The 13,924-nt window shown below is 42.1% G+C and overlaps 1 pseudogene; it reads left to right on the top strand.

The window, feature by feature from the left end:
* Positions 1–4,366: 4,366 nt before the first annotated feature.
* LOC113890907 overlaps positions 4,367–13,924 on the top strand; it is a 57,923-nt pseudogene continuing 48,365 nt past the window's right edge.

Here is a 13,924-nt window from a genome sequence, read left to right as displayed (position 1 = left end):
AAAGTCAACAGTTGGCTTGGAAAAGAGAAGATTGGTGGGAGCACAATAGGTATCTTCAGATATAATTTTATCACCTAGAGGCAGCACAGGTTCATTCTGTGTTGCTTTAGGGAATCTTTTAAATAATTGGATTAAAAAATTGTGGTTGAATACAAATAGCATAAAATTTACCATCATAATAATTTACAAGTGTACAAGTCAGTGGTATTACATAAATTTGCATTGTTGTACAACAAATCTCCATAACTTTTTCTTCTTGCAAAACATTAATGGAAAAGGCAATGGCACCCCACTCCAGTACTCTTGCCTGGAAAATCCTATGGATAGAGGAGCCTGGTGGGCAGCAGTCCATTGGGTCGCTAACAGTTGGATACGACTGAGCGAATTCACTTTCACTTTTCACTTTCATGCATTGGAGAAGGAAATGGCAACCCACTCCAGGGTTCTTGCCTGGAGAATCCCACAGATGGGGAAGCCTGGTGGGCTGCTGTCTATGGGGTCGCACAGAGTCGGACACGACTGAAACGACTTAGCAGCAGCAGCAGCACACCCATTAAAGAACTCCCCATCTCTTTTTCCCCCCAGCTCCTGGTAATTACCATTCTACTTTCTGTTTCTGATAGCTTGACAACTCTAGGTACTTCATAAAAGTGAAATTATACAGTATTTGTCTTTTGTGACTGACTTGTTTCATTCAGCAAATGTCCTAAAGGTTCATCCATATGATAGCATGTGACAGAATTTCCTTCTTTTTCAAGACCGAATAATATCTCACTGAATGTGTTTAGCACATTTTCTTTATCCATTCATCTATTGATGGACATTTGGGTTGGACTTTTGGCTATTGTGAATAATGCTGCTGGGCATAGGGAAATCTTCCTGAGATTCTGTTTTCAATTCTTTTGAGTACATATCCAGAATTGGTATTGCTGGATCATATGATAATTCTATGTTTAACTTTTTGAGAAACTACTACAGTATTTTCCATAGCAGCTGGGCCATTTTATATTGTTATCAACAGTGCACGGAGTTCTAATTTTTTTTCATATCCATGCCAATACAAGAATATAGTATAAGATACTATATATATATATATATATATATTTTTTTTTTTTTGATAGTGGCCACATTGGTGAATGTGGTGAGGAGTGTTTTGTAACCTATGGGAACCCATGCTTCTTTTGAAGGAAAAAAAAAATCTCAAGCCCTTTAAAAATGGTATTTGAAATTTCAAAATAAATTTAATATCTTATCCCCAAACAAATCTCAGCAATGGTAAATTTACTTTGCTTTCCCAATCACACAGATCCTAAAATTTTACCAGGGAGACTTTCTTCCTCCCTACAATAAAGTTTTTCATCAGGATTTCCAGAGCAGGGGTTGGCAAGTGATAGTTCACTGATCAGATCTAGTCTGCTACTGTTTTTGTTCCTAGAGCTAAGAATGATTTTTACTTTTTTTTAATGGTTGGTGAAAAATCAAGAATATTTTTTGATATTCTTATACAAGAATAATATTTTGTGACAAGTGAAAATTGTATGAAATTCAAATTTGAATGTCCAATTCAGTTCTCAGGAGGGGCTGTATGCTGGTTCAGGCTGAGACTGGGCCACAGTGCAGAGCCCTGGAAGAAGGAGAGGAGCTTAACCACAGTTTGTTTAACAAGCATTTGGTTTGATTGATCAGTGGAGATGAAACAGTTCAGCTAATCATTTATGAAGCAAAGAATGGGAATTTGTAGGGTCACTGTTTACCCTTGTCATAAGTAAGCAAAGGGACATTCTTGAGTGTTAGCTAAGTCATCTGGGAAAGGGTGATTTTTTGGTTGTAAGCTGTTTTCCAGGACATGAAAGGATGGGGGATTTCTCCATCATCACTCTTTCAGGTAATATTCAACACTGTCAGTGGTAAAACTCCCAGGATCCAAGGTCAATCAATTTGTGACATCCTCGAAGGATGCTGAGGGGTGAGTCAGATTTTTCCAAGGCCCTTCAATGTGCACTCTGCTGAGCACCCACTGGTGGAAGTCTGGCTGGCTGGGAGCACTCCTGCCCTTGATTGAAGAGGTCAGTGGCCTGAAAAAGGAAAGGCAAGGGTTTGAGAATGAGATCACCTACAGCTGGCATGTTCTCTAACAACTCCCTCTTTAACCAAGCTCTAGCTCACCACATGTGGTCCTTTTTTAAAAGACAAGATTGTTTTAAATTTTCCAGGCTTACCACTTCCCACTTGGAGGAGAACTGGGGAGAATCTGATTATCAACAGCAGCATCAACAGTCAAACTCTTAGTTGAGCTATGTCTCCCTCTTGGAGAGGGTGTGTGTGTGTTCTGGGGAAAGGCGTGGGTCAGCCAGTATGGCAGGCAGCGGCGGGGTTGGGGGGGTGGCTGAGAACTTAGGGTGGCTCTTTACCATTCCATTCAGAAGTATTGTTGTTCGATTACCAAGTCATGTTTAACTCTTTGTGACTCCATGGAGTGCAGCACGTCAGGCTTCCCTGTTCTTCATCATCTCCCAGATTTTGCCCAAGTTCATGTCCATTGAATTGGTGATGCCATCCAAACATCGCATCTTTTGTCACCCTCTTCTCCTTCTGCCTTCAATCTTTCCCAGCATCAGGGTCTTTTCCGATGAGTCAGCTATTTGTATCAGGTAGCCAAAATATTTGGAGAAGGCAATGGCATCCCACTCCAGTACTCTTGCCTGGAAAATCCCATGGACGGAAGAGCCTGGTGGGCTGCAGTCCATGGGGTCGCAGAGTCAGACACGACTGAGCAACTTCCCTTTCACTTTTCACTTTCCTGCATTGGAGAAGGAAATGGCAACCCACTCCAGTGTTCTTGCCTGGAGAATCCCAGGGATGGGGGAGCCTGGTGGGCTGCCGTCTATGGGGTCGCACAGAGTCGGACACGACTGAAGCGACTTAGCAGCAGTAGCAGCAGCAGCAGCCAAAGTATTGGAACTTCAGTTTCAGCATCAGTCCTTCCAGTCAATATTCAGGATTCATCTCCTTTAGGATTGACTGGATTGATCTCCTTGTTGTCCAGGGAACTCTCAAGAGTCTTCTCCAGCACCACAATTTGAAAGCATCAGTTCTTTGGCATTCTGCCTTTTTTATGGTCCAGCTGTCACATCTGTACATGACTACTGGAAAGACCATAGACTTGACTATACAGACCGTTGTCAACAAAGTGATGTCTTTACTTTTTAACACACTGACCAGATGTGTCATAGCTTTCCTGCCAAGAAGCAATTATCTTCTAATTTCACAGCTGTAGTCATCATCCACAGTGATTTTAGAGCCCAAGAAGAGGAAATCTGTCACTGCTTCCACCTTTTACCCATGAAGTGATGGGCCCAGATGCCATGATTTGAGTTTTTTAAAAAGTAATTAATTTATTTTAATTAGTTTTTCTTTAATGTTGATTTTTAAGCTGCCTTTTTCATTCTCATCTTTCACCCTCATCAAGAGGCTCTTTAGTTGAAACTTAATCCCAGGTTGCTCTTCCTGCTTCTGGATCCAAGTTAGGTGTCACCACCTTTCCACTGCAGTCAGAAAAGGGAGGGGGCCAGCAGGGCAGGCCCATTAATAGGGTCCCTGATTGCTCTGGGTTCCCTTCATGGAAACCCTGCGGATTGGCTGGTGACTGCCTCCCCGCTTTCCCGAGGAGAACCAGCAGAGTTGCTTCCCCTTACACCATGGCTTCCCTCTCTGGCCTCAGTCTCCCTCCAGGATGAGGGCATGGGGAGGAGGAATGCTGGGAAGGGGATTGCCACGCCTTCCTCAGGGACAGCCAGGAGCCAAGCCTGGCTTTGCAGGAAAGCACAGCCTGGAAGAGTAGTGGTGTTAGCCCTAAGAAGAGAAGAGAAGAAAACAAATGTAGGCTCCTCCTCTGCCTTGGCTAAACCTTTCATCCTCCCCAGGGACAGTGGCAGCCCAGAAGTGTCGACAGGAGCGGGAAGAAGGTGCCAGTCCTTTGGCCCCAGGTGACCAAAGTACAGAAAGTAGAGGAAGAAAGTCTCCCTCCTTTAATGCCACTCTCCTTCCTCCCCTCCAATCCCCAGTAAAGTCTCGGGGCAACCTCTGCACACGGACCCCTCCAAGTGTCGTCATCCACCCTGGATCATCAGACAGGCGCAGACACCGCCTGGGTCCTCCTCAGTCCACCTGGGGTGGGTACGCAGCCCTCCCTGCTGCCTCCTCCTTCTCTCCCGCGCTGAGGAGGGACTGCCACCCGCGGAGTCAGAGGCGGAGCAGAGGCTGGAGGTGCCCCGGCGCGAGAAGAGAGTAAACCTTTGGCAGGCAAGGGGTGTGGGTCCCACCGGGAGTCTTGGCCGCTCATCTGGGCCCAGCCCGGTCCCCTGAGATGGGTTCCGTCTCCTCAGCGCTGGCGCGGTCTCGGTCCCGCAACGCTGTGGTGCAGTTGGGCTCATCGCCGCCACCCCAGCCCGAGGCGCCTCCGGCTGACCCCGCTGCTCGCGAAGACCGTTTCGCGCTGCACAAGACCGGGAGGCTTGGACCCGGGCGTGGAGAGGCGGCCACCCGGCCGGCAGCCTGGGAGGCTCAGCGGGTAGCGCCAAGCCCAGAGGGGCGCGCGAAGTTGGCGAGTCCGGAGCTGTCCCCGGTGCTGAACAGTGACGAGAGTATGCCTCAGTCTCAGCTGTCTCGAAGCCCCAGCGCTGCGGGTAAGTTTCTTTCTTTCTGTAAGGATCGCGGGGAGCCGCTCCGTGGAGACCTAAAGGGGCCCTTTTTAACTTCAAAGGGAGAAGAGAAAGCTCTGTCTCTCAACAGGATTTCGGCTTTTTTGTTCTCTTGCTCATAACTTGCCCAGAATCTCTTGCCCATAAAAATTGCCCATTAACTTTCACAAGTTAAGACTCATTTCTGACTCATTTCAATAAGGATTTATTTCAGAAGGGTCATCTTTCACAGGCGTTTAAACAGTAGCTGGCAAGGCAGTTAACCCGCTAAGAGTCCCTTTCCCCGTCTTTGCACTGGCGTCCGCACCGCGGGGAGACATCGTCCTTGTTGTTTTGGAAAGGAGGTGTACCTTTCTCCCAGGGGAACGGGGAGAAGGACAGGAGATTCCTGCTTGTCCAGGACTTATCCATGTGTGAAAAAGGAAACCTGTGTCTGCTGAAGGGACGTGGGGTGTGTGGTTGGAGGAGGACATTTTAAGGGTAAAGAGAGAGGTGAAGAGAGCACATGAGATTTGGAGTTGGTGGTGGGTCTGAATCTCCATCACCTGCTTTCATTGTGATCGTGGGCAGGATACTCTCCTTGTGCCTCAGTTTTATTATCTGTGACATAGAGATGATACCAAGACATTTCTCACTAGGTGGCTAGAAAACCTAACCAGACACAGTGTATGTAGAAGTACTGAGTGCTATACCTGAACAAGATCTCTAAAACTTTTCAGCTGAAACTGAAGGGAGTTGTAAAACTTTTCAGTTTTGGGTTTAAGATATTCAAAGATCCATTTCATAGGGTAGGTCCTGTTTTTGTGTAAGTGGGAGGAAAAGTCCTTAGTTGGTACATGTAATAAAAAAAAATCACACTAGAAAGGTTACTAAATACATCAGCTGGTCTTTTGGTCTCATACATAAATCCTCACTTTCATCCCAAGCAAGGTTGTGATGCTCATTGCTATTGTCCATTGAGTTTTCAAGAAGGACTCATTAGATTTAGTGGGCAATATTAGTTCCTCTAAAGAGAAAAAGTGGAGCAAGGAATTGACTCACACTTTGACTCATGAGAGGCCAGGATATATGTATCCTTGTTCCCTTGAGAATTTTCTTGAGTTTATGGTTTTTATTTGTTATTATTTCACTCAAACAGCTTTTTAAAACAAAAATTAAAAGAATACACATGCACATTGCCCTTGCATGGATTTATCATTATAAAATATGTTAGTTTTTCCATTTATAGGATATTTTTGTGATGTTAGTGGAAAGAGAACCAGATTTGGAGTCAGGGTACCTAGGTCTTGCTCAGCTTTGCCTCCTAGGGCTGCTGCTGCTGCTGCTGCTAACTTGCTTCAGGCATGTCTGACTCTGTGCGACCCCACAGATGGCAGTCCACCAGGTTCTCCTGTCCCTGGGATTCTCCAGGTAAGAACACTGGAGTGGGTTGCCATTTCCTTCTCCAATGCATGAAAGTGAAAAGTGAAAAGGAAGTTGCTCAGTCATGTCCGACTCTTCGTGACCCCATGGACTGCAGCCTACCAGGCTCCTCCATCCATGGGATTCTCCAGGCAAGAGTACTGGAGTGGGGTGCCATCGCCTTCTCCGCCTCCTAGGGCAGGAGACCTCTATTTCCTAAACCTGTGCTATCTGCTCTTTTAAAATGAGTACAAATAGAGTTGTAGTGCCATCTCCTATGCCATGAAGCTCAAAGGAAACTATGGAGATAAAATCAACTTGTAAACTGTAAGTACTATACAAATGTAAGGTATTATTCAAGCATCTGGAGGCTTAATATTTTCTAATGTGTAGGATACAAAATTTTTTTATATGATCTTATAGTCTATCACAGTTACATTGGATGAAACATGAATTGTTTCTGAAATGATTCAATGTTAGATTATATATGTGTGTGATATCAGTTAAATTACAACTATATATGCCTATGGAAGAATATTCACATATTTTTCATCATACCTCTGGTGATATGAACAGTAGATTTGTATATTGCATAATTCCTGAAAGCTAATTTCTAGGAATTTTCATTGAATTAATTTCTGTTCTAGATTTGATGAATACATCCTGGGAATACTATTAGCTTTAACTTTTTGATTGAATGAGTTTCTTTTTTTCCATTCCTTCCTTTCATAAAGAAAATGAGATTCTTTTTTTCCATTCCTTTCTTTCATAAAGAAAATTTCAAATTAAAGATGACATTCTGAGTGTTATATCACCTAAGGATACTTACACAAAGTTATTCAATTTCTATCCTTTGCTCTTAAAAAAAAGAACTTGAATCTTTGAAGTGTGGTGAGTTTAGATAGTTGAAATTGCAGATAAGGCTCAGTTTTATCATCTTTAAAAATGAGATGAGTTGCGTTTACCTGTGAGTCTGGGTAGCCCTTGCTTGGAATAGATTGGATTTCTCCAGGTATTGGGTAGAACAGCACAGAACTTGTGAATCTGGGAGAAAAGTAGCTGTGCTGCAAACTAAAACCTTTCCTTTATAAGCCAAACTGAATATATACTTGTGTGCTATGTACCAGATGTTATTTTACAAGATGGTGGGATGGGTCATTTAGTTATCATTTTACAGATGAAGATATCAAGGCACAGAGAGGTCAAGTCACACAGCTAAAAAATGACAGCCAGAATTTAAACCTAAATAGTTGAATTCTGGGATTCTTATCTGTTTCTCTATACTACTTGTCTTAAGTGGGTTTATTTCCCATTTTCCAGTCCTTCAGTTTACTAATATTTAGTAATACTCTTTGAAAGCTTTGTATTCTCTGAGCTATACTCAGGGAAACCAAGGAAGGTACATTGGTTCTGGGAGGGAGATATCAGATTAAGGAAGAAACAGTCACCTTGGATATTACTGTGGTGATACTTAAAGCCAAAAATTTTAAGGGGAAAGTTAGACTTGGGAGAGTCAGGCCAGTAAGGCCAGATGTTTCCCCTTATCTACATTAAAAGCTCTGAGGTCCTGAGATTTGTCTCACTGAGGATGGTGTTAGTTTCCTAACTCTTGTCTTATGATACTGTTGTGAAGATATGGTATCAAAACCTGAGGCGGGATCTGGCTTATATTAAGCATGGTGTTTGTAGGCTTGTTTGTTAGAACTTTGTGACCCCACTCACTGGTAGAAAGTAAGGATGAGGTTGATTCACTTTTAATAAAAGGTTATCTCAGTTCAGTTCAGTTCAGTTGCTCAGTCGTGTCCAACTCTTTGCGACCCCATGAATCACAGCATGCCAGGCCTCCCTGTCCATCACCAACTCCCGGAGTTTACCCAAACTCATGTCCATCAAGTCAGAGAGGCCATCCAACCATCTCATCCTCTGTCGTCTCCTTCTCCTCCTGCCCCCAATCTCTCCCAGCATCAGAGTCTTTTCCAATGAGTCAACTCTTCACATGAGGTGGCCAAAGTATTGGAGTTTCAGCTTCAGCATCAGTTCTTCCAACGAACACCTAGGACTGATCTCCTTTAGGATGGACTGGTTGGATCTCCTTGCAGTCCAAGGGATTCTCAAGAGTCTTCTCCAACACCACAGTTCAAAAGCATCAATTCTTCGGCGCTCAGCCTTCTTCACAGTCCAACTCTCACATCCATACATGACCACAGGAAAAACCATAGCCTTGACTAGATGGACCTTTGTTGGCAAAGTAATGTCTCTGCTTTTGAATATGCTATCTAGGTTGGTCATAACTTTCCTTTCAAGGAGTAAGCATCTTTTAATTTCATGGCTGCAGTCACCATCTGCAGTGATTTTGGAGCCCAAAAAAATAAAGTCTGACACTGTTTCCCCATCTATTTGCCATGAAGTGATGGGACCAGATGCCATGATCTTTGTTTTCTGAATGTTGAGCTTTAAGCCAACTTTTTCACTCTCCTCTTTCACTTTGATCAAGAGGCTTTTTAGTTCCTCCTCACTTTCTGCCATAAGGGTGGTGTCATCTGCATATCTGAGGTTATTGATATTTCTCCCGGCAATCTTGATTCCAGCTTGTGCTTCTTCCAGCCCAGCGTTTCTCATGATGTACTCTGCATAGGAGTTAAATAAGCAGGGTGACAATATTTGGAACCAGTCTTTTGTTCCATATCCAGTTCTAACTGTTGCTTCCTGACCTGCTCAGAATAAACCAATAACCAAATAAACAAAAAAAACCTTCCACAACTACCTGTCTATTGTGTAATCATCAGAAATAGGTTGTCTGAGGCTCCTAGCTTTTGTCAGAAATTTCTCTGGATGGAGAGAGACTTTGACATTATTGATTAGGGTAATTTTTGGTTAATAATTTGTGTATTAAAATTGTTGGGGCTTTTTCAATTTTCAGTTGTTATCTCCTCACCCCTTTTTTGTACTGCTGTTTTAACATTTGGAAAAGATGTATCCTGCAAGAATTGGTTTCAGACTGCAACCAGTATTTGTCAGATGATGGTCTTGAAACACTGTCTTGCTGAATTTGTTTGGTTGTTTGTTTTTGGCTATGCCTGGTGACTTGTGGGATCTTAGTTGGAGAAGGAAATGGCAACCCATTCCAGTATTCTTACCTAGAGAATCCTGTGGACAGAGGAGCCTGGTGGGCTGCTGTCCATAGGACTGCACAGGCTTGGACACGACTGAAAGTGACTTAGCATGTGTGCATGCATTGGAGAAGGAAATGGCAACCCGCTCCAGTATTCTTATCTAGAGAATCCTGTGGACAGAGGAGCCTCGTGGGCTGCTGTCCATAGGGTCACACAGGCTTGGAGATGACTGAAGTGACTTAGCATGCATGCATGCATTGGAGAAGGAAATGGCAACCCACTCCAGTGTTCTTGCCTGGAGAATCCCAGGGACAGAGGAGCCTGGTGGGCTACCGTCTATGGGGTTGCACAGAGTCAGACATAACTGAAGCGACTTAGCAGCAGCAGCAGCAATTCCTGACCAGGGACCAAACCCTGGCCCTGAAAGTGAAAGCACTGACTCCTAACACTGGACTGTCAGGGAATTCCCTGTCTTGGTGAACTTTATTGCCTGCTGCTTGGTTTCCATCTACGTCTTCTGTGACTCCTGATAAGGTTACTGCCTTTGGGAGGAAAAGATTTCTTCTACCCACTTAGATTTATAGTCAGGAGCCTGCAAATTAACTGACAGTAGCTTAAGAGGAGAAAAGACAAGGTTTATTTATATTCACCCGAGGGAGTACTTAATAATGAGTAACTTGCGGAATAGCTAGAAGTAAAGATTTATATACCAACTTGACAAAAAGAGAGGCTGTTTAGGGCTTCAGTGGGAAAGAAAATGTGAAAGGTTTTATTGAACTTTTCCATGCTAAGGGACAGCTGAAACTGTGGACTTCCTAGTGCTAAGGCTCAGTCTTTCCTCAATTTTGAAACTCCCTTGGGGGGAAGGGGGTTGTCAATGGCAGCTGTATTTTCTGGACACTCTGCTTAAGTTTTGAAAGTGTTTCTTGCTGTTGCTGTTGATCAGATGTTTTCAGTTTAAAGTAAATATCATACCACTGTGGTGGGCTAATAATCCCTTTACCACTGTTTGCCTCTAACTCTGTCCTCTCATATGTTAGAGGCCCTAGACTGCCACTTCTGGGGTTAAGGACAAAGATCCCACACATACGTCATCCCTGGTGTTATATTGTCTGTAACTTACTCAAATTGCTCAATCTAGACAGTAGTTTGTGTGTGTGTGTGTATTTTTAGTCTGCTTTCTGAGTGGCTAGTTAACACCCTATTGAGAAAGTTTATTCCTCTGTTCTTTTTTTCCCCCATAGTTTTAATTTATTTATTTATATATTTTTTGCTGCTCTGGGTCTTCGTTGCTATGTGTGGACTTTCCCTAGTTGCATTGAGCAGGGGTACTCTCTGGTTTGGGTGCTTGGGCTTCTTATTGCAATGGCTTCTCTTGAGGGGAGGATGGGCTCTAGGTGTGCAGACTTCAGTAGCTGCGGCTCGAGAGCTCTACATCCAGGCACAGTAGTTGTGACACACAGGCCCAGTTGCCCTGCAGTACGTGGAAGCTTCCCAACCAGGAATCAAACTCTTGTCCCTTGCATTGGCAAGTGGATTTTTAACCACTAGACCACCAAGGAAGTCCTGTATTCCTACATTTTTCACCTGTCCCGTTCTTCCAACTGCTCCAATTATGTCATGTCTAATTATATTAAAGGCTTTTAAAATCAGCATGAAAGTAATTGGGAGTAATTTTTCATTGCTTGCAATGAGTAATATTCAAGATATGCCAAGGAACTTCTGCCCTTGTATGAACAAGGAGTAAGAATCTGGTGAATCCAGTCTTCTATACCTGCCCGAGGGACATGTCGTTTCCCTGAGAACCAGACCCTGCCCCACTCTGGGGGAAAGGCTGCTGAAGGGATTTTCATTCACTCTGTGACCTTGGCGATGACTAGTCTGTAAGCCAGCCAGTAAGAGTTTCTGCTTTTTCCACTCTGTCACTTTTTCCATAGCCATACTAATTCTGGGCTCCCCGGGGAGGAGGAATCCTCTCCAGCCTCCAGCCTTTCACTTAATATGTCCTGAGATCTGGGCTCTACTGGGTCAGGAAGCAGGGAGAGGATGAGAGTGTCAGATAATTAGGGGCCGCTGATCACTGCCTGCACCCCACATTGCTTTTCTAGCTGTCTCAAAATGAAATGACCCCCGGTACAAGGTGAGTCCTCTTTTTCCCCTTTGAGAAGTTTCCTCAAAAAAAATTTTTTTTTAATGGCTTACTTGAATATACAAACTTTGAAAGGACTAGAAAAAATATTTTAATATTTATTTTGTTACTTTGTTACACCTATCTCAAAATCTCAAGTTACACCTATCTCAAAATCTCAATTCTATTAGTTTAGAATATCATTTTTCCCACTCTTACATTTCATAAAACACTTTTCTTTTGGATCTGATTTATTCAATAACTTAACAAATACCTGCATGTTCATTATGTGCCCAAACACATTTATTTACTCTTCTTACAAGCTTTTTTTATCACTAGTATTATTGTCTTCACTAAAGGCACTTTGGGGTCATCTGACAGTTTTCCAGAGCACAGCATCTTCACCTGTTTGTGCGACATACTGAACATACTATGCTGTTCGTATGACAGCGCTTTTGGAATCTGTGAGTAATGCTGTCACGGGAACTTTTATAAGGTGCAGACTGATGGAGGTTTAGCTTTAAGCCATTCAGATTCACCTCTCCTCCTTTCATGAAATCTGACTTGTAACCTTTATGAAGGAGAGACTTGGGAGCTCAAGTGTCAGTGAGTCCATCTTTCCTGAGGGTTAACTTGGTGTGTACACATACACACACACACATACACACACAGTCCTTGCTGGTCATTTGGGCATACATGGCATTAATGAATCTTTATAGCTAGGAGGGATCAAGGAAAATATATGGTAGTAGATACCTACTTCTTTTAGTATTTTAGTATGAGTGGAAAATGGCTTTATTATTTTTATAAACATAATACAAGCTTGTTGAAAAAATGTCAGTGTAGAACAGTGCAAAGAATAAAGCATTAACAAACAGCCCAAGATAATCACCTTAACATTTTGTTGACTATCCTTCCAAGTATCTCTTTAGGTGCACACACACACACACACACATATTTTATATAAAAGATATCATTTTATACTTGCTATTTTATGATATAATACTTTCTACTCAGTAATATTTTATGAGCATTTTAAATATCAGTATAGTTATACATCATTGTTTTTAATGGATGCTCTTCTGTGTATAGTATAGTTTATCTCTCACTCTCAAATCAATGGATTGTGGAGTTGTTTCCAATTTTATTTATTATCAACAATTCTGTGATAAACATCTCTGGATTCTGAGTCACAGTTTTAAAGATAAAGGCCGTCTTCTCTAATCTTATCCAAGTCTATCAAGGAATTTTCCCATTTTTTCCTAGTAGTTTTATTTTAAAAAATTATTTTTGCTATTTTGGTAAAATATGCATAACATAAAATTCACCATTTTAAGAATTTTTCAGAGTAGTTTAGTCAGTGGCATTATCTTCACATTGTTGTTTTGCCATTATCACTATCCATCCACAGGACTTTTTTCATTTTGTCAAACTAAAACTCTGTTCCCACTGAGAAACATTTAATATCTCACCATTACCACCCCAGTCATCCCCTGGCAACCACTATTTTACTTTCTACATTCAGATTCATCTCTCTTTCCTTTTTTGTGAAGGCTGAGTTTTTTTTCTATATATTTATTTATTTAGCTGTGCTGGGTCTTAGTTGCAGCATGTGGAATCTAGTTCCCTGACCAGGGATCAAATCCCAGCCCCCTGCATTGGGGGCACAGAGTCTTTGCCACTGGACTACCAGGGAAGTCTCCGAAGGCTGAGGTTTAATCTGCTGGAAAGGAGAGGCTTGAGAATTTGCTTTATAAAGTGACTACTTTAGGTACCGTATGTAAGTAGAATCACATGGTATTGGTCCTTTTGTGATGGCTTAGTTCTCTTTGTATAGTATTTTTAAGGTTCATCCATGTCATAATAGTGTCAGAATTTTTTCTTCTAGTATTTTGAAAAATTAAAAACTTAAAACAGAGCAAAATTGAAAGAATTTTATAGCAACACTCCTATACCCACCACCTAGATACTACCGTTTACATTTACTGTACTTGCTTTATCATGTATCTATTTATCTATCCCTCTATTCATCCCTTCATTTATCTTATTTTTGCATTTAAAATTATTTTGCAGATATAAGTACACTCTTTCTTAAGTAAATCCACATGCATACCACAAACTAGAGTTTGATATTTGTTGACCCTTTTTTGTTTTGATGTAAAATCTATATATGACAAAATATGAAAATATTAAGGATGTAACTTAAACCTCTAGCAAGATAGAAAACATTAGCATCATCCCAGAAAGTCCCCTCATGCCCCTTTGCAATCTCCACCCCGTTCCCACCCACAGATTCACCCTTCTGACTCACTGTTCTGATTTTTCGCCATTCTGCATTCATTTTTATGTCTTCTAGAATGTCCTATAAGTGGAATATCATACAGCACAAATTATTTTCTGTAAACCTTTTATCATTCCACATGTTTTTGAGATTCATCTCTGTTGGTTGTATCAAAAATTCATTTCTTTTCAAAAATTTAATTTAAGTTAATTAACTGTTGTTTTTTTTTAACTGCACTGGGTCTTCGGTGCTGCTCACGGGCTTTCTCTAGTTGTGGTGAGCCAGGACTGCTCTTCACCGT

This window comes from Bos indicus x Bos taurus, chromosome 4, assembly GCF_003369695.1.
Source record: "Bos indicus x Bos taurus breed Angus x Brahman F1 hybrid chromosome 4, Bos_hybrid_MaternalHap_v2.0, whole genome shotgun sequence".
Classification (NCBI taxonomy): Eukaryota; Metazoa; Chordata; class Mammalia; order Artiodactyla; family Bovidae; genus Bos; species Bos indicus x Bos taurus.
The sequence above is the reverse complement of the archived record's forward strand: the minus strand, read 5'-3'. Positions and strand labels throughout refer to the sequence as shown.